Source organism: Salarias fasciatus, chromosome 13, assembly GCF_902148845.1.
Source record: "Salarias fasciatus chromosome 13, fSalaFa1.1, whole genome shotgun sequence".
NCBI lineage: Eukaryota > Metazoa > Chordata > Actinopteri > Blenniiformes > Blenniidae > Salarias > Salarias fasciatus.
The window spans coordinates 4,846,646-4,867,327 of record NC_043757.1 but is presented as its reverse complement, the minus strand read 5'-3'; the positions used below and the strand labels follow the sequence as shown (position 1 = coordinate 4,867,327).

Below are 20,682 nucleotides of genomic sequence, written 5' to 3'. Positions count from 1 at the left end.
CCGGGCTCAGACACACGGCTAATGCGAGCGACGCCCACGCCCGGGGCCCCGGCTTTACGAGCAACCAGTGCAGACAAAACACGTCCAATAGAGAAGCTCCGCATGCTCCCAGGTCATAGAAAGCAGCGCGATCAGATAACAGTCGGATGACTGTTATGATTTATGATGCAAAGATCAAAATGACTGAACAGGACAAATGTGTGAAGAATAACTTGTACGTGTTTATAAGACGGATTATCAATCTCACATGTCATTTATACAAGCCAGAAAAAGCAGGAAGGAAATGTTTGGTTTTCCTGCAGAGCATGGTTCCAGGAATACCACAACAGAGACAGTCACTCGTGCACACACTGCCGCTAATCTACAGACAAATTTACACTCATAAAGACAGTGTGTCGATGGCAAACTGCACAAGAGAGCAAATCATTCAAGCTGGGTTCTGAGCAGACACCAGTCGACCAGCACTGCCGGATTAAGTTGTTATGACTCTTCACATTTTAAAGATGCGAGCATTATGATTCTGTTCAAACTTCAAACCTTGAAAAAAAACTCCCAGAAAGGTTCCATCAGAGACATTAAAAGACATAACTGTAAGGAGCAGATCTGATCTCTGAAAAAAAGGTTTTTTTCACTGTGATTTCAGTCGGTTCTTATTTACTCAATTACTGGTAAAATAGTATCTGGTTGCTTTAAAGGAAGTCAGTGTAACTCAGACTGTCGACCTCAATATGCAGCTCATTTCTACACCAGACATGATTCCACCTGTTATTCTACCTGTGCAAATACAAAAGTCGAACTTCTACAAATACAAAAAAATTTGTGAATTTTGAACTATTTAATGGTGATATGAAGGTTTTACACAAAAACCTGTCATTACATGTATGAATTGAAAAAAATTAACTGTTTTTTTTTCTGTTAAATGAGTAGAGTCTACAGACGTGAGATGAGCAGCAGCAGCAGCAGCAGCAATATTACGGGAAAAAAAAGGCGAAAAATCAAACAAAAACATCTAAGTATGTAATATGTTGTGTTGTTTTAGCTCTCAGTGAGGACCATTCATTTATTAAGAGATTATTAATGAAATTACTTGTGCAGCTTTGGTGCTGCGATTCCCACAATACATTTCTGCTCTGTTATTTGTTAATGGGGGAATTCTTGAGTGGCTCTATAATTTTATTTTAGCTTCAGACCCGTGTCCTCCCTGCCATGAGACAGGCAGGCGAACCACTGCACCACTGCCACTGGACGCCTCTGTGAATTAATGAAGCATTTTATAAACGTCACTATCTTAATGCAGTTTAGGGGATTTAATTCAGGGAGTCAAACATGTGGTTCACAGGCCAAAATCCTCTGACAGAGGGTCAAACATGGCCGGCCGGTGGACTCACACAGAATAAAACCTAAAAACTATCGTCACTGTATTAACTGTGAAATATTAAAAAGTAAAAGAAATACAATTTGTGAATAATTCACACACAAAAGAAAAAAGGATATTTTCTTTTTTTTGGTTATCAGACTCTATAAACACCCGCAAATTCCAAATTTTAAAAATTTTTATACATATTCTAGAGTAAACGTCTTGAATAATGTGTGTTTGCAGACTTAACAACTGATTTAACTGGTGTTTTTTCTTCAGTATTATTGGTTACACACACGGGCCAATGCGTCACTGATGACAAAAGGCAGACTGATGTGTGTGTGTGTGTGGTGTGTGTGTGGACACCGGTGAGTGTGTGGACATTTGTGATACTCTGAGCCAGCAGATGTATGTAATTTCATTTAGGAGGAGGAGGAGGAGGAGGAGGAGGAGAGAGGGAGAGGGGGGGGAAAAAAGCAAGCGAATGAAAGAAAGCTCGAGGATTTAGCGGAATCGGGGGCTCGTGGATTACTGTAGTCAACTTTGAAATGGACGACACTCGGAGGAGGGATAAAGCCGGCGCTGACAGGTCATTGTGCTGCCTCCAAGTCAAATAAAACAAGCAAATAATAATGGCAAATATTAAGCTCCTGTGACATTGTGGCGAGGCGGGTTGGAAGACGGAGGGGGATTATAAAGCTATATCCCCCACCGTTAGCAAGCCAGCAGCCAGCAGACGCATCTCAGGGAAGGGAAGGAGGAGGGGGGGTGGGGGGTGGGGGGGAGGTCAGAGGAAAGGTAGGGTAAAGGAGGAGAGGAGGTAAGAAAAGGGTGGAAGGAAGGAGGAAAGCGGGGAGAGCAGGTGAGGGGTGGAGGAAGGATGGAGGCAGGACGACCGACAGATGCTCAGCATCCGCCTCCCTTCAGGGCGACCTCTGACCTCCAGATGCTACCTGACTCTTAAAGAGACAGACGCATCAAAACTCAACAATCAGGATCACAAAGAGGAAACAGTTTACACACACACTTTCCTCTGTTTCCTGAGTCTTAAATATGTTTTTCTGGTTTCCGTTCCTTTCAGTGATGGATTTAATATGATCTAATCTTACTCTTGTAAATTTGGAATAATATCTATTTCAGAAAGTGTTACTCTGTTTTATTCCTTGAACGTCATTTTTTAAACTTTTATTATTTCAGTAACATTTTTGATGTTTTTTTTTTAAAGTACTGCGTAAACTTTGTTTTTAAAAGCCCTCTGTATTTTGAGTCATGTTTAAGTTTGAAAAAGAAAAATTACAAAAGAAAATGGAATAACATTTTGTTGAAAATAACACTGTGATTGTGATTTAGGTTAAATAAAACAGCCGAACTTGCTCCTAACAGAGATGGCTTGATGAGTCCTGACAAATGAAGTTTATATTTATTGATTAATATAACTGTTTGTCTGTAAAATGTTAATAAATAAAAAAAAAAAAGTGATAAATTATAAAAGCGACTTTTGCTGTATACTGTATATCTGGACTATTGTGCCTTATAAAATACTATATAAAACAAGTCTTTGAGTTTAATTTAAAAGCTTTCTGTATATCTCTTTTATAGCAACAAATGTAATCATTTCCTTGTTTTTTTTTTTTGTTTTTTTTTAGAATCACCTAATAGACACTGAGGAAACACTGAGGAAAAAAAAGGAATGATAAATGAAAATCTGCACTGCATTTCATGGACATAAAAAAAAGGATCCAGATTGTGTTTTTGGATGAGTCCATCTTGTAATGTTAAAGTGACAACAGTCGTAAAAGAAAAAAAAAACTGCTGATTGTTTGTGTTGTCTGAAGACAAATGGTGTAAATGTCGCTGGCAGGCAGCACTGACACTGTGTCTGTGAATCCAGTCTTGGCTTCCAGACGCTGTGCATCCATGCTGGCTCTCAGGAGGCCATCTTGGATCAAAGCATCTGGCAGTTTGGCAGGTCGCACTCTGGGTCTTGCTGTTTGCCTTACACGCCACTTCTCGGTGCTTCAACACCGAGCGGGGCAGAGCGGAAACGGGCCAAACTCCGCCGAGGCTGCAGCAATAAATTTGGCACGTGCGCCATGTTTGATCAGCACATCAAAGGGTTAGTGGAATATGTCTGATGGAGATAGACGGGGGCTTCCCCACCGACAGGAAACTTTATCATCATTAATATCATGTTCGGCGGAACCTCAGCTATCATTGCGACGAGGAACAGAAGATACGATCGAGGCAGGCGCACGCGTGGAGCGGAGATACAAGCGATAGACGTATCCCAACAACCCCCTCTATCTGATCGCCTGTCTCACTCTTCTCTTGTTTCACTCTCGCCGCCTCACAAACACGGCCGGGATACGATGACACAAAGTGGCGTCTGCATGCAGGCGGGCTGCTCTCCTCCGGGCATGAAGGAGAGCCTGGTTAGCATAGGTCGCACAGATTTATGAGAGATGGTGGAAAAACTACAGAGAGAGAAATGAGGAAAAATGTAAAAAAAAAAAAAAAAAAAAAAAAGAGAGAGAGAGAGGATGAAATGGGAACATGTGCCTCAATAGCCAAATAAGATTAAGATAGCCATCTTGGCCACTGTTCCAGTCAGTGTAGATAGGAATAATGAAACCCACCCTGAGGTGGTCAGACAGCCGCCGCCGCTGCACTGCACTGCTTTTGAATTAAGAGTCTAATCTTATCATGAACAATAATGCATTTAGTGGTCAAATATTAATGAATCTGCTATCTCTTCTTTTACACGTTGATTTCAGGAGAAAGTCCCATTGAGATCAGATGCTTCTCTGTAAGAAAACCCCTCCAAGGTCACAAAACCACAAGATAAAGTAAAACCAACAAAACAATCTCACAAGTGCTACGATGAAATGTAAAACGGGTCTGCTGCAGAGTATAGGGGGAAGGTCCATGTTTTGTCTGCTCTAAACTCCTCAATGTTCGGTTTGACCATGTTGAAGCAAACAGCAATAAATCAGTTTATAAAAGTCGAGAGACCGCTCCTGTTTGGCTTCGCTGTAATGTTTTCAAGTATCAGAGAGGGTTCACAGCTTTTCAAATCCAGGTTCAAGGAAATTCTAGGAGAAACGTTTGGGAACCAAATATTGTCCATCAGCAATTATATTATGAATACTGGCCTAAAATTGAAAGAGGTCAACTTTTTTGAATCCTCTCTGTAGGAAAGTTTCACATTTACACAGTAAACGCTGAAACATCAGGCACGCTGAAAATGATGCAATTAGCATGTTGGACAATGAGCTGGTGCTGTTGGTTAGTTTGTAATGAAACCACACACTTGCGCACAGGGAACAATACGATGTAAACATTACTAACAGCTCGTTACTTCGTCCATGGTTTACATGCAGTGTTTCAGAAAAGTGGTGTTTTCCCCCATTTCCGTGGAGACGGAGTCCAAACGTTTTCAGAGTTCCACCTTCAAGATCGCATTGAAAAAGTTGCATCGTCAGTGACTCCCAGTGCTGGTGTCATGTAAACGGACCCCCACAATGTAATAAAATTTTCCAATTTCCCTTGAAGATGTAGAGCAAACGGCCTGAGTCGCCTGCTGGAACAGCCCTGATCTGCACCGCTGAATGTGACCAACACTTAGCAGATACTCAACAGGACCAACAATCATTCATCCAGGAACTTATTTGAATGCGAGCCAAAAATATCAAGATCCAAACGGGTTTGTTATTTGCATTGCAACAGATCTGACAATGGATCAAACCTGTCTGGATTTCAAGGTACAGAGACTGAATTTGGGTGATTTATCTCAATGGAAATCAGGCGAATGCCCGGAGAAATTTTTACTAGAGAACAGAAAATAAAAGAAGGATGTTTCAGACTTTCAGATGTGTTATATTTCAGATTTGGTCAGTCACACTGTTCATGAGCATGAGATCTAGAAAATGAAAAAAAGCAGAAAACTACAGTTCTGAACTCATATAAAGACCGGTATGTCACACATTTATTATCTGACTTTCTCTATTTAGTCTTAAACATACTGCAAAATTGCCTGATATTGTGAGTTATTTTGGGAAAAAAAAAAAAAAAAAAAAGGCAGCAAAACTAACTCTAAGTGCATATTTTTGAGAATTCCACAGCCAGTGTGAGTTCCCAAGAGTTACTGGTTTGCTTTCCTCCACCATGCTGTCCCACACCGTCTGTTTCAATGCTATGGATTACAATAACCGGACGAGCAGGACTGTTGTTTTCTTTCCTTTTCAGGAACTTTCTCTGTGTGCCTTCAAGGAGCGGGCTTGGATAACACGACGGAAATGAACGAGACAGAAAGAGAAACATTAAAAGCTCCGATCACAGCACGTTCATCTCATTTCTTATCCCACCATTTTGTCATTTAATCCAATAGCTGCTAATCCAATTTGTCTATCGGACATGTAAAAAGGCGGGGAGGAGGAGCAGGAGGGGGAGGAGGAGGAGGAGAAAGACGAGGAGGGGGAGGAGGAGGAGGAGATACAGCTGAACTTCTCCTCTTGTGCTCAAGTCACTTTCTGAATTGCGTTTTTTATTTAGGGCCGAGCCGAAGCTTGTGTCTCCCTTGTCGTTGGTTGTCTCCGCCCGAGCGTCTGATATCAGCGGGGATCGAGGGGGGGATGAAAGCCGAGGACAGATGAAAGGAAATGAGAAAAGAAGGAATAAAAAGAACAGGATGAACATTGTTTCCTGTGATTAGGTAAGAGCTCGTTAAAAGGCTGTCACTGCAGCCATGTGAATATGCATGACGGGGGCCGGACTAATCAGAGGGGTCTGCAGAGAGGGCCGCAGGGCTGTGTGTGTGTGTGTGTGTGTGTGTGTGTGTGTGTGTGTGTGTGTGTGTGTGTGTGTGTGTACGGGGGGGATGGACGGGGGTAGTGAGTGTGTAAGGAGCCTGCTGAAGACTTGATTTAATTAATGTGAGGAGAGGAGTGTCTTGTTAGGAAGGAGACACTGAGAGTAAAGGTTCGGCTGCTCTGGACACAAACTATGGAGGAAAACCTTTTTTCATCATTAAAACAAACTAAACACTTCTTCTGTCTCTGTTTACTTCTCACAGCTGATTCAAACCATTTTCTCCTCTTTGCCTGGCAAGACCTGATCATCACTATTTCAATGAAATAAACTTTTGCCCACAAACTCCTGAAAAACCATGAATTCATAATTTTGAGCATAATAAGCATTTTAAGTGCAAGTATTTACAAGAGGATGCTTTTGTCAATGATTCAGATAGGAATCAGTGTAAAATCAATTTTTATTTCTTAATACATAATTGGACTAGCTGTTTTTTCATGGCCACTTTTTATCAATTTGATTGAATTCTTTGCAGTTGAGGAATCAGATTGTCCCGTTTACATGAACACTGAATAAAGTGATCAGATTAATGTGTTGGTTCACATGTGGAAATGTTGGGTTATACTGTATTGCATTTTATTGTGGGTGTATATTCATTTTATATTCCTCTTTTTAATTAATTGATTAGCTATCAAAGTATCGTTTCACTCTACGTGTTGACAGATAAAGATGTTCTGATTATCACTCGATTAAGTCAATGGAGCAATCCCATAATGCCTTGTGCCATGTGCACGTTTCCCTGTCAAGTTTTATTCAGAAATCCACCACTATTAAAGATACTGATACCATTAGCTTGAATAATCAAGTTTTTTTCATTTCTTTTGGAATATTAAAACCAAAAAACCATTTTTCCTGTTGAGTTTCATCATGTTTTCTCCTACACTGAACAGCTGAATTTCGCCAACACAGTTTTTCTCAACATACCGCGACGCAGTCTGAGGTGAGGATACATCACCGACATGCTGCTGAAGCAGAAAACAATCTGACGTGTTGTTTCCAGTCCTACTCCAACTTTATTCAAACAGGACGACTCCAATCAGATCAGAGTGTCTACATGACACAACTTCAATCAGAAGTGGGGTTCCGTTTGGTTGTTTATGGTCTTTATAACAGAGGGGAGCAGCTTCAACCAAATGGAGTTATAGAATTTCTAAAAGTAATATTTAATTAGCAATCAAGTATTCAATAATTCTCTTGCTTGAAAGGCCTTAGAAAAAATCTGCTAAGATGAAAAAAAAAAAAAAATTTAAAAAGGACATTCACAATGAGAGGAGGTGGTTCACGGTAACGCAGCCTTTGTGCATCATTTGAGTATGGAGTATGAATTGGGCTTTAGGGCATTTAGTAATCACTCGCATCGGTACCTGGTTAGTACTCAAACTTGTACATGTCCTTTAAAAGAGGCATTGATGCATCCAAGCTTTTGTTCCTCTGTTTGAGAAAAGTTTAATTCAACATAAACAGTTGTCTTTTCTTTATTGTCTTTATTATGTTTTGTTGATTAAATGCCATAAGTACATAAATATATTGAATTTCGATTAATTTTTCACATCTCTAACACATTTAAATGCAGATAAATCACATCTAATATTGTGACTGGTTTCAAAGAGTTATTTAAAATACTTCATTTTCAAATATTGCAATGACTGTACCACAATTAAACAGGACTAGATATTATAAATCCAACTTGTTTTTCAAATCATAAATTCTAATAAATGTTTGATTTTGATGGGTTTTACTCATTCCAACAGGTTTTAGTGCACATTTAAGACCTACCGTGGGGTTTTATGTTCAGCGCGTTCAAGAGAAGAACACACAACACACAGCTCGGCAACATTACAACACTTGAGATGATATGTGGAAGAATCAGAGCCCTTGCTCCCCTCCCCTCGCTCTCTCAGTCTCCTCTACATTGCACATGTGATTTCTCCTGCCCGGTTCCATTCTTCTCCGCTCTCTACTGGAGTGCTGCTGAGGGCTATTTTTTTCCACGGAGCCTTGTACGAGGCCTTTTTTCAGCTGTCCTCAATGGCACAATGGTGCCAGCGTATAGAGCAGATTCCTGCTTTATTGAACCTGTGTATAATGTCTGCTGAATGGGAGCACATTAACCGATTCACACTTAGCTCCCTCCCTCCCTCTCTACCTCCCTCCTCCTCCTCCTCACACCGAAAAAGGAGGAAAGTAAAATACGAAGGAAGGAGAAAAAAGAAAAAGGAAAAACCCTCCTCTTGCACCGAGGTACAATGAGTGCCTTTTCCACTGGTGTCATTTGTCAACCACTGCTTGCTTTACAATTCACAAAAGAGAGAAAAAGCGAGAGAGAGGGAGAGAGAGAAGTATGAAGTTTGAATTGGCTCTTTTCCATAATTATTTGTTTTCTCATTAACACATTATTCAAAGGTCTATCCGTGTGTCAGCATGCTGGATATGAAGCTTCAGAGCTTTCCTCCTGATTACAGATCAAGGTAACAAAAATCTCAAAATGGGACTCAGGGCAAAAATGTTTACCTGCCACTGTGATCAAGAAGCAGCAGGGTATAATTATCCTGAGACTGAGTCTATAAAGGCTCCTGTGAACTGATCATGAGCACGGCTCAGCCACAGTGTTGCATTTTTTCTTCATGGTGGTATTAATAGTGGTTATAACAGGCAATATTTAGTGCATTACAGAGAGGTAAAAAAAAAAAAGATATGACTTGATGTGACATTAAAGGTAACTGTGATGTCTGTGGCAGGTGTGAAGTAGACAACGGAGAAGATTTTAGACTTGCTGCTTTCATTTATTTTGTTTTTGTGGAAATAGGGCTGAAAATCAAAAACGAGCATCTCAGAAACAACATTTCGGCCATCAATCAACAGGTCCGCACAATGAACGGTGACTTGATGCTCAAACTGGAGGGATGAGGAGCCAGCTACAGGCGGGCTGGATCTTATTAACAAGCCAATCAATCACTAGAAAAGGCTGCATCAAAACGACTTTGAATGGATGGAGGTGAGGGTGCTGTGGGAGGAGCAGCCGAAGGCGCAGCATGAGAGCAACGACGGCCGAGTGAAGCCACGGAGGCAGGGGATCTGCGGAGCTCTATGTGTTTGTTTTTGATCTGTAAAGGACGGTCGTGTTAATGTAAACAGACATTCACTTATACGGTGAAACTTAAAACTTTGGCAATTTCAGGTTCATTTTTTCATTGTTGGTAAAATTCAGCCATTCACACACTGAAGGTGACGAATGCCATGCAAAAGGAACATGAAGAGGGAGTTAGGGTTCAAAGTCTTGCTCAAAGATTTAAGTTTTAAGTGTTTAAAGCTTTGAGGCAAACAAGGATTTCAAATCAGCAGTGAAGTTCTGCGCTGCTTTGAAAGGGAAGAAATCGAATCCACGACCCATCCAGTTCCTTCACAACCCTCATCACGTCTGGTAACACTGGCTTTGTGTAGACATTTTTGATGAGCATCTCATATTTGGACCAATGTGGTAAGTCAGTCCCTATCAATCTGATCAAAAATCCCCATTTTGATGGTTTCGGATCTGGAATCTCCAACCGTGTCTGACATTCCAGAGAAAACAAACAGTTGAGCTAACTCTAAACTACTGAATACGAACCCAACTGTACATTATCTGAACTGTTTGTGATCAGTAATTAAGCCTGTGAAACTAAGTGGTGTTAAATAAGTGTGTTTCAGGGCTGTGAAGCACATTCGGCTTCATCGTGTCACTGTTGGAACATCTGAATTCAGGGACACTTTACCAGCCAGTATTCTCCTTCCTCCCTCCTTAGACACACACTCCTCTCTCTCGTACACACACACACACGCACGCACGCACGCACGCACAGCATGGTGGGCAAACACAGTTGACCTGAGAGCTAACAGTAAACCAACCTCCAGACACCTCTGGTCCCTCCACCTCAGAGGTGAAGGCGGGCGGTGGCTCGGGCAAACAGAGGTCACATAATAGACTGACTCCGAAGATGAAATGTTCATATTAGGAGGCTTCGCCTCAAGACACACACACTCCAGCATACAGACACACACACACTTTCCAGTTGGTCTCAGATGTGAGAATTCAGGCTCTGAACTATTGCAGGCGTTTCGTATAAATATTACATTAAACATCTTTTGCTGACACAAATTCAGTTTCATTGTCTTCATCTGGTCTTGAGCACCACTTCACTAAATCCTCACAAATGTGTTTGAGTAAATGAAATTCTAAATCAAATAAAGAAGCAATAAAATGTAACAAAACAAATGCCTCTCCCGGAGTTTTTAATTCTCTCCGTTTGTCGATCAGACCCAGCCTAGCCGTGACAATCACACACATACACACTACTCCTCTCCTCTCTTCTCTCACCCCCCAACCCACCCCCACCCCTCCTCCTCCTCCTCCTCCTCCTCCTCCTCCTCCCCCAGCTCCATCAAATTGTGTTTTTGCTACAAATCAATAAACATTATCAGAGAGTGGCAGACTATGGGCTGGTGGAGGCAGCCTCTGTCTGTTAAAGCCCAGACCGCCCTGTCTCTATCTCAGCCTGGGTGAGAAGGCCAGGAGGAGACAGAGGCAACACACACACACACACACACACACACACACACACACACACACACACACACACACACACACACACACACACACACACACACACACACACACCTTACAGTAAACATAAGATGGAAGGAGAACAAATGCGCGGCCACAATTACACGCGGACACGCTGAGTGATCAAACGGCGAGCGCTCGATGCATGTACAGTCTCAGAGAGAGCGATGTCTCTCACAGACAGAAACACAAACGGTGGGAAACAATCAAAGCGAGCCGACTGGAAAAAGAAAAGGGCCGCAGTGAAGCATTAAGGTGTTTAACAATAATCCTAACAGTGCAGCACAGGCTGTTTTGACCACGCCACTCAACTTCAAGCAGAAATTAAAAGGAAAAAAAAAAAGAAAAAGGAAATCTGTCTGAAGTCAACGGCGACTTTACGCGCTCGCTAACCCATTAGCCCACTGTATCACTGCTCTATGCTTGTCAGCTTGCTTTAGCTTTAGCGTCACACATCCTCTCTTTCTCGACACTCAACGCGAAGCATTTAACAGAGCTCTAAATAAGATGATTTTCAACCTGTCCCCACTTAGCTTGAGGCTGAAAAAGGAAAATCAGGGGGCCTGCCATACAACATTTCTCAATTACCTTTCTCATTATTGTCACCCGTGTTCATTACCACTATTATCATCTTTCCCTTTCTGCTGCAGCACCCCCCCCTCCACCACACACACACACACACACACACACACACACACACACACACACACACACACACACACACACACACACACACACACACACACACACACACACACACACACACACACACACACACACACACACACACACACACACACACACACACACACACACACTTTAGGCTAGCTTAGGTCGTTGTTGCTGTCGTGCGGGATGAAGAGAGGGAGGAGGGTGGCAGAATCGAGGGCTTTTTGCGAGGCTGGGGCACTTCAGGTAATTAATATAGCAAGAGGGGGCAGATGAGAGGAGACGGGAGAATATGTGAGTGTATGTGCGCCTGTGTGTGTTTTCGCCGAAATGCCTGATTGGGGAGCTCACCTGCCGATACCCCCTAAAAGGTATTTCATTAGCGAGCCCTTTACCATACAAGGAGAGCAACAAAGCCTCGGTTACGCCTGTCTCCACTCCAGCTCGACAGGGCCCTCCAGGACGTCTGTAGCTGTGTGTGGGAAGAGCAAAAGAAGAGTGGAGGAGCAGAGAGGAGAGGCGAGGAGAGGCTATCCCCGTTCATAATCTCATGACAAAAGGCAAAAAGGCATCATCCTATTACCAGCGTGATCTTCGCCAGCTCCTGCTAGCCCCTTTCCACAGGGGGCTCTCTTTTATTATTAAGGTGAGTGGGTGATAGGGAGCAGGAAAGGCGCCCGGCGTCTCCCTATTAGCCCTGGGACAAGAAGGGGGAGCGGAGAGAGGGGAGACCCCATGCTAGGGTCCTGCTCAGAGTCTTTTTTTTTCCTTCTATTTTTTCAGAATGAGAGCCTTTGCTTGGACCTTTGGGGGGTGGCTTCTATTAAGCTTCAGTGCTGCAACACAAAGTGGGCGAGACTCCTCAATCAACCACCTCAATGCCAGCAGTGATGATCAGTGGGAAAACATCTTCAGCTACACCTGCTCCGGCTCAATGCCAGCTGATTCTGGTTCCTCTCAGCTCCAGGATGACAGTCAACATGTCAGAGGTCAAGCAGTATGAGAATACAGAGTTCCAATGATTGAAAAACTGTAGAAACAGCTGCTCTTTAGTCTTACTTTTAATTTAAAAATGAGCTTCTTCAGAAAACAATGGAGTTATCTATCGGTTAGAAGTTAAACTAAGTAACAATTACACTGAAATGGAGTATTCTAATAAACACAGATGTAAACGTTTGTTTAATGCTAATCACAGCCACTGTGGATAAAGCTTTATGCTAATGCCGCTAACAGTAGGACATCTGTTATGGTGCTGCCTGCAGAATATGTTGAGGATCAAAGCACCAATTCATGGGATCGAAGGACAAACCGCTCCGTATGTAAACAGACACCATGTTGTTGGTTTTTCTAACGAGTAACTCGTAACAAGTCTTTAGTAAAGTTGCAGTAGACGTGACGTTTACACCATGTTTTGAGTGAAAACGCATCACTTTTGCATTTTTGTTTCAGAAAAGCGTGTTTACATGGCAAAGTTTTGAAAGTGAGGTCCTTTTAACATGGAAACGTCTGAAAACAGTTTTCTAGTAGGGCCACTTGTTAGTGCTGTTGGTTGATTTGGCAATGAAACCACACACACATGCATGCAGAGAACAATATTAACACTGGGAGAACACAGAAATTTGTATGAACAGACGACCAAGCAGGACTGCTTTTCCAGGTAACAGTCAACTCTAAAATTATTAAATCCAGGAGATTAAGCACTGGGAGCCATGATGCTCTGGATGCACACTGCGTTGTTATTGTCCATCTACTCATGCAGACACACTAGAAACGTTCCGGAGAAGTTGCATTTTTCTCCGTTTGCACGGAGATGGAGATGGAGCATTTTCTAAAAGTTAAATTTCCAGTCGCTCAGTGCACCGTGGTCATGTAAACGCACACCCGGAACGCAACGAAAGTTTTCCATTTTCACATTGCCTTTGACCTGAACCGATTTTAGTTCTGGAGGTTTTGGAGTGATATTTGTTTGAACAGATTGGGAACTTTATATTAATTACAAAATGTACAAAGGGGGCAAATCAGGACTACGTCCACCAAAAGAAGTGATGCTGTGAAGTGTTATTTTCTAATCAATCAGCGATTCAATCTGAAGACACCTGCTGCACTGCACTTTCTACCCTGCAGGGTACAGCACAGTATATCACTATTCCAAAGAAGATACGCACTGAATGTCACAACTTTTCAAAAATGGTTTTTTTTCAATATATCTCTACTAAAAATTTATAGCATCAGATTTGCTTTCATTTACATATACAAGATTTAAAAGTTATTACAGTACAAAGGAACTTAAAAAAAATCTTTCTGGATATTTTTGGATGCTGTTCACAGGTTCGTGTTTTGGTGTACTTGCTTGTAAAGCCTCGAGCTCTTGTCGAGCTTATCCCTCTCTCTATACGTTCCGCTGTTTCTGATCATATTCTAGCATGTTTGAGCTCAGCTACAGTTTGCACAAGTACATTTCCATATATTCTCCTCAAGCACTGCTGAAGTACTGTGTGTGTGTGTGTGTGAGAGAGAGAGAGAGAGAGAGAGAGAGAGAGAGAGGGAGAGAGAGAGAGTGAGAGAAAAGAGGCCGAGTGAGAGAGAGATTAGTCTGTTTTTTCTGTTTGAGTGTTTTGTCTTGTGCTCAGCGGGGGAGCTTGCTTCTAGCCTCAGGTTACACAGGGGAGTTGTGGGAAATAAAAGTAGTCTGAGCTGCGTTTGTGAGTGACAGAAAAGGCAGGCTGCCGTCCAAAAAATAAAACATGCAGAAGAGGTAAAGCTTCAAAATACAAGAAAATACAGATGTCTATATTTCATTTATTCACAAAACAACCTTAAGTTTAAAAGAAAACCTGCTTTCTCATGTCTCTGGTTAATAATATACTACACGGATGCTGTATAATCAGCAGAAAAGAGATGAGAACAACACAAAAATGTGCTATAATGAGCATTTAACCAGTTGCCTGTTGCTCACATGTAATAAGGCTGTCACACAGGCTGAAGCTTATATTGCGCTCATTCCTGTCCAACTGATTCAAACCTTAACATAAAGAAAAGTAAACGAAAAATAAACACATGAATTCTGATGATAAATTAACCGAAGATATTTAACAAGGGCGTGAGTGACTGCAGGAGCAGCAACAACGCTTCATAAATATAAACTAAAGCTCTTTGATTCAGTGCAGACAATTTTTTCTGGACCAAATGTGGTGTTTGATCAAAGATACACATACTTTTTAATGCTTGGTGTGTGTGCAGGTCTATATATGACCCTTAGTGGAGAGAGGACTGGCCATGGTCTATTCTTAGCTGCACTGCTTCTCCATCCACTGCTGCACCAGCAACACTCTTAATTGAACGATTTGCATATGTGTTTAGTACACGAGGGGTTCAGGGGGCATTCATACTTGAAGAGTCAACCTTTTTGCTTAAACACACATTTTTTTTTCACCTGCACAAACTCAAATTGAAGAAGTTTTAGAGGATATTTAAAGGCATGTCGAAAGCATAAAATATTGAAACTAAAGAGATGCACTCCAACCGACACTCACACACACACACTCATCACCATCGTCCTCCTTTCTCCTCTGTAGACCAGTGAAAAGCCTGTGATGACCTGGGTGTGTAGCTTATTAACCTCTCCATCAGTTCTTATCAGCCATTGAATAGCCCAGTCATCTGCCCCTCCTCCTGAATCTAAGGGCGAAAAATTTTTCTCCTCACGTCAGGGCTATAATTCAATCCACACACAAATCATTTAAGGTGCAAGCACACGCATACCCACACGCGCACACACACAGACGCACGCACACACACACACACACACACACACACACACACACACACACACACACACACACACACACACACACACACACACTCACACTCACACTCACACTGACAGACAAAAAAGAGGATCAGTGGAAATATTTTGTCAACCTCAGTCTTGATGGGCTTTCAAGGCTGGCGCGGACCAGATGCTCCTGAATTTATCAACAGTTGGAGGACAAAAGGGGAGGAAAGTGTGGATGTGTGTGTGTGTGTGTGTGTTGCATGCATCCCAGCATACATGCACAAGAGGGTTTGTCTGCCTGTAAGCAAGTTTTATCTGATTGCTTGATTACACAAGTGTGTGTCTGTTAACATGCATGCATAAATGAGAGAGTGTGTGTGTGCGCGCATGCCTGCTTGTGTTGGTGTGTGAAGAAGGGTGTGTGTTGTATTTTCACTTGCATGCACTGGGACATAAGTGTGTGTGGTTGTTTGAGTGTGTTGTATGACTTCTTTCCTCCATACTCGGGCCACATGCTGCCGAATGAACTAACATTCGGAGGATAGAAGGATGTTAAAGTGTATGTGTGTGTGTGTGTGTGTGTGTGTGTGTGTGTGTGTGTGTGTTGAGTGCCTGCATGTGTGGTAATGAGTGCAGGCGAAGTGGCAGTAACGTAGCTACGGTCCAGTTTTAAAACGCTTAGCAGGAAATTAATGAAAATCAATGCAATGTCCTCAGAAGACTTGAAAACATACATTGTGAGTGTGTGTGTGAGTGAGAGAATAAATTAATGGCTGATTTCTCCCCTCGCTTTGATGGCATTAAGAGCCCTCTCCTCCTCAATGCGCCGCGTTAAATGCTTTTCTCTCCTTCTCTCTTTCTATCCATCTTTCACTCTTTTTTTTTTTTTTGACAAGCCGGGCCACCCAGCAGAAAGCAACTGATGCAAAACGCCGGAGTAATCTCCTCCTCCTCCTCCACCACCACCACCACCACCACCACCACCCCTCCCGCTATCTTTAGTCTTTGACACAGTGGCCATTATCTGCGGGATTTAGCCAAACCAAACCTTCATGTATTTGTTAGGCCCGGGGTTCGTTTTCTCTTCTGACTGCTCTGCTTGAGTGTGGCCCGGCTGGGAGGAGCGGTGGAGGAGGTGGAGGTGGTGGGGGATGGGGGGGGGGGGGATTTGGGGGGGGTTACGTCATCAGTGCAACCTGCTGGAGAGTCAGGAAGAGGGAGTCTACAACGCCATCGAACTGGATCCTTCTCAGTGTGTTGAACGTGAAATGTGTTGGAACGGAGGTGGAATTCACAAACGGCAGAACTAGGAGACTTGAACACACACTCAAAGAAACCACAAGACTGGATACACACAACAAAGAAACACTGCTTCTTTCTTACCACAATATAATTACTATTAGCACAACTACCAAAAATAAAAGGTAAAACCAGTGTAAAAAGTAAATGCAAGATATTGTAATTTTAACAGATCTTTTCTGTTCTCTTTTGTGTGATGATAAGCTGGGTATCTTTTGTTTTTGGACTTGCAAATCTCTGGTTTTCCCAAACCAAAAATAGCAATTAGTGAAGAAAATGACCAGACTGATGTTGAGTACAGTCCAGGACGAACGTGACATGGAGTGTGTGTCACAGCACACAGAAGAAATAAGCGTTTAGCTTCACTTCTGATCTCTGAGGCCTTCCTCTCTGCCTCGCACAGCCACCGAGCTAAAAAGCTCTGTTAAGGAATCGCTGTTGAAACGGGCAGATAAGCCGCGGCTCGGCGGGGCTAAACTCAGGTTAAGCCAGGCGGTTTAGCTCCCCGAGTATGTGTTTACACAAACACTGAGGTGTGAACCATTTGGGGAGCTTAGCGGGGTGGAGGAACACGAGTTGATTCAGTGCTAGTGTAAACCTCGGTGCCTGTTGACGGCGTTAATTGGGACAATTTAACACAAACAGTGTGGGTCTGTGGGGATTTCTCATGTGGGCCAAGAAAGCTCCGCACTGTAAGAGTATGTACACAATGAGCGTGTCGGGTTACTTTTACTTCATCGTCTCAAATTTAAAGGACTGGTCGACAGTTCATGTACGACTCAGGCTTTGTTCAGTGGAAATCGCAATCAAACTTCAAACCAGAAAGACCTGCATGGAGATTACTGAGCAAAGTGACATCAATTATGCATCAATACTTTAATCAAGCTCAGTTTCAAAGTGCACAATGACAGAGAACAAGAGCCCTGGATCAGAATACCAGCAGCTTATCTGAGGACTGCTGGAAGGTGTATTTATGTGGACAGATTTCCTTTTCCCTGCTCTTTATTTAAAAACCACATCCAGCCTGGTTTAGAGCCACTGCACTGAGTGAAGACCGGTTTCTGTTGAATTACTGAGGTTTCTGACCAAAGTATCACTGGGTTGATACTGACACTGAGATCAGACTGGTTTCTGTCTGCTCTTGGAACAGATTGTTGACCTACTTTAAAGTTGTTTCTGGACCTTTCTGACATGTTGAACACAGGATTTAAGCTAGTTTTAAAGTGTTTTGCATATTTAAAAAAAAAAACTATTATTGGAAGTGTTTTTGGACAAGGTTTTAATTGATTTTTATGTGCATTTAAATAGTTGTTTGAACTGACTCACAGTTTTGCAAAGTGTTTTTGTACAGTATTTTTGGGCCAGGTTTAACACTGTTTCTTATTTGTCAAAACATTACTGAGGCATAATCAGTAAAAGGAACCAGTTTTATTTTGCCACTGTGCTTTAAAAACACTATATTTAAAACACTAAATATCAAATCTTGCATCTTCACTCAAAATTATCTCTTAATATCAATAAATATTACAATTTTGACTTGTGATTTACAAAAAAAAAAAAAAAAAAAGCTATTGAAAAGCAAAATATTTCTATGTTTTCTGTTTAATCGGTAAATCAGGTAATTGAGTTCATTAGTAAAGAACAAGGGGGGAAGAAAACTTAATGAAAAAATGTGAGGCGGAGAAAGCGGTGATAACCCCCAGTGGAGGACCCTCCCGAAACCCGCTGACAGACAGCTGCAATCTCTTTAGCATAAGTGGCTCCGCCTGCTCCATTAGCACAGACTGGGAGGAGGGTGTGTGTGTGAGCGAGTGTGTATGTGTGAAGAAGAAACGGGGGGACTCTACCCCCTCTGGGGTACATGTTAGAACAAATTTGAGGGGTGTCATATTACACGCCTCGTGACAAGAGGCCGAGGGGAGGTGAACGATGAATTTACTTAATGAATTAATCTGCGGACCAGTAATGGCTCTGCTAACAACATTAGTCATCCCTCTTACATCTCTGTGCGGCCTTCCTCCCTCGTCTCTGCCTCTCACAATCATTTCATCCACCGCTTTCTCATTATTGCACCTTATCTGTCTCCTTCTCCTGGAAAATTAGCTCATCTGTTCACTTTTAGTCAACAAGCAAATGGATTTGTTTGATTAAAAAAACAATACTGTGGTAAAATCTTGTGCAAATGATGCACATAATCCAAACAGGGTGTCTGCACACATTTATAGTGCAAACAACTAGACACATAAATAAACCTAACATGATGAATTGATATTAAAACACATTTTACCGAAAGTCAAAACACTATGAAAAACAAGGCCGTTGTTTCATGCCACGAACCAGTAAAGTATAAATGACAGATACCTTTAAAGAAAGCATAAAAAAGACCCAAAAATGTTGAAATCATTGTTTCCCAACCATAAAACCCTAAAGTCTGGTTTGTGAACTAGTTTGAAAAGTTTCTAAAGTGTTTGGTGGTTTAGAGTTTTAAACAGACGATTCACTATTTTCCTGATCCCGCCTTCGTACAGTTTTGTTGAATACATTTAGATGATAGTTTTAGGTGAATATTGACTGTGTGAACTGTTCTCTGATTGTTTTTGGAGCGACTTTGAACCATTCACGCTGGTTTTGCTAAGACTGGACTGGGTTTTAAAATGGTTTCTGTTATCATTTTAAGTCTGACATTTCTTGATTGTTTTTCGAACCGAAACAAAGTGGTTCACTTGTTGTTTTTTTCTCTTTTTGGTCTGTTATAAACTATTAGCCTGAACTTCTCTATGTTTTTAGTTTTTAAAACAAGATTTGCACTGTTTGTTTAATATTCAGACACATTTCTAGGAGTTTGTTTCTTCTCAGTTTAAACTGAGAGTTGATCATCTGTATTTCTTAATTTATCAGTTTTAAAGTGGTTTGTGACTGTGTTGGGGAGTGTTTGAACTACTTTGTTGGAAGTTTTTTTTAAATTTTTTTTATTTAAATGTTATTGGCTGAAGACTGTTTTTTTTTAAATATTATACTGGTCTTCATAAAATCATTCCTTCCAGTGATTTCTGTGAATGTGCTCAGATTGAGTCCTTAACGTTGTTTCTGCACTGGGGTTAAGTTGATTAAAGTGCTTCTGACTGGTCTCGAAGTGATTCCTAATCATTGCTTGAACTGAGGTTTGCCAAAGTTTATATCAGTTTCTGCATCAAATACTGGCTCCTCAATTTGTTAATGATCTGCGGGGAACTAATTTGTGTCTTCCCCAACGTGTTTGTAAATGAAACAGATAAATCCCAAACACATGCCCTTCAATCTGGGCCGGCATTACATTACCAGTGACAGCAACACCGGGCCCTTTGCTTCAATACACAGATGCAAAATTGCAGTGTTTAAATAGATATTTAAATGGAAATGTATTGGGAGAGACAGCTGTTGGTATTTGTAGCCTGGAGTGCTCATTACAATGGGAAATGGGGAGGCGTGCGTATGGTGGCGGGAGAGGGGGGCCGGTGACAACGGCAGCATGGCGAGCAGCTGTGTTAGCAAGTGAATGGTGTAATTACTGGCCAAACCTCTGTCATTAACCTGCATTGTCGAGTGCCACCACACCCGTTACCATAAGAAAGCCTTGATTAATTGACTGCAAGGTTAAAATTCAATTATGTGGTTTGGCAGTAGTTTGTAAATTAAATAATAATCAAGTGGGCGACGCAACGAGCAACAAAAACAACAAACGCGGCCTCCAGTGAATCCGAGCTGTGTCAGAATGCTTTCTCTTTTAGCTCCCCCAGATATGAAGCACAGATAAAGTTCACAGCAATACACAAACAGAAGAAAACAGGTGGATTAAAAATGTGACTTCAAACCAATACATTAACTCTTTCAAAGAAAAGCACGCATAAAATGCTGCGGTTCTGCTTTATCTGATTGTGCGGATCAGTGTGTGTTGGTTACACACACACACACACTCTCTCTCGCTCTCCGCTCACTTGTGTGTGTCTGAGAAGACGTGTTTGCCAGCTTGTAGCTGGGTTTGGATCAGTTGCTCGCATGGGGTCTCAGGCAGAGGGGCGGCTGATGAAAGCATTGGCGGGATGCTCCAATAAAGAGCAGATTATCATAAGCGGCCAT

The 20,682-nt window shown here is 41.9% G+C and overlaps 1 protein-coding gene across 3 annotated transcripts in view; it reads right to left on the bottom strand.

The window, feature by feature from the left end:
- Nucleotides 1-20,682, bottom strand: part of ehbp1 (EH domain binding protein 1) — a 186,653-nt gene that overhangs the window by 11,949 nt on the left and 154,022 nt on the right. The gene's annotated exons all lie outside the window — the stretch shown is intronic.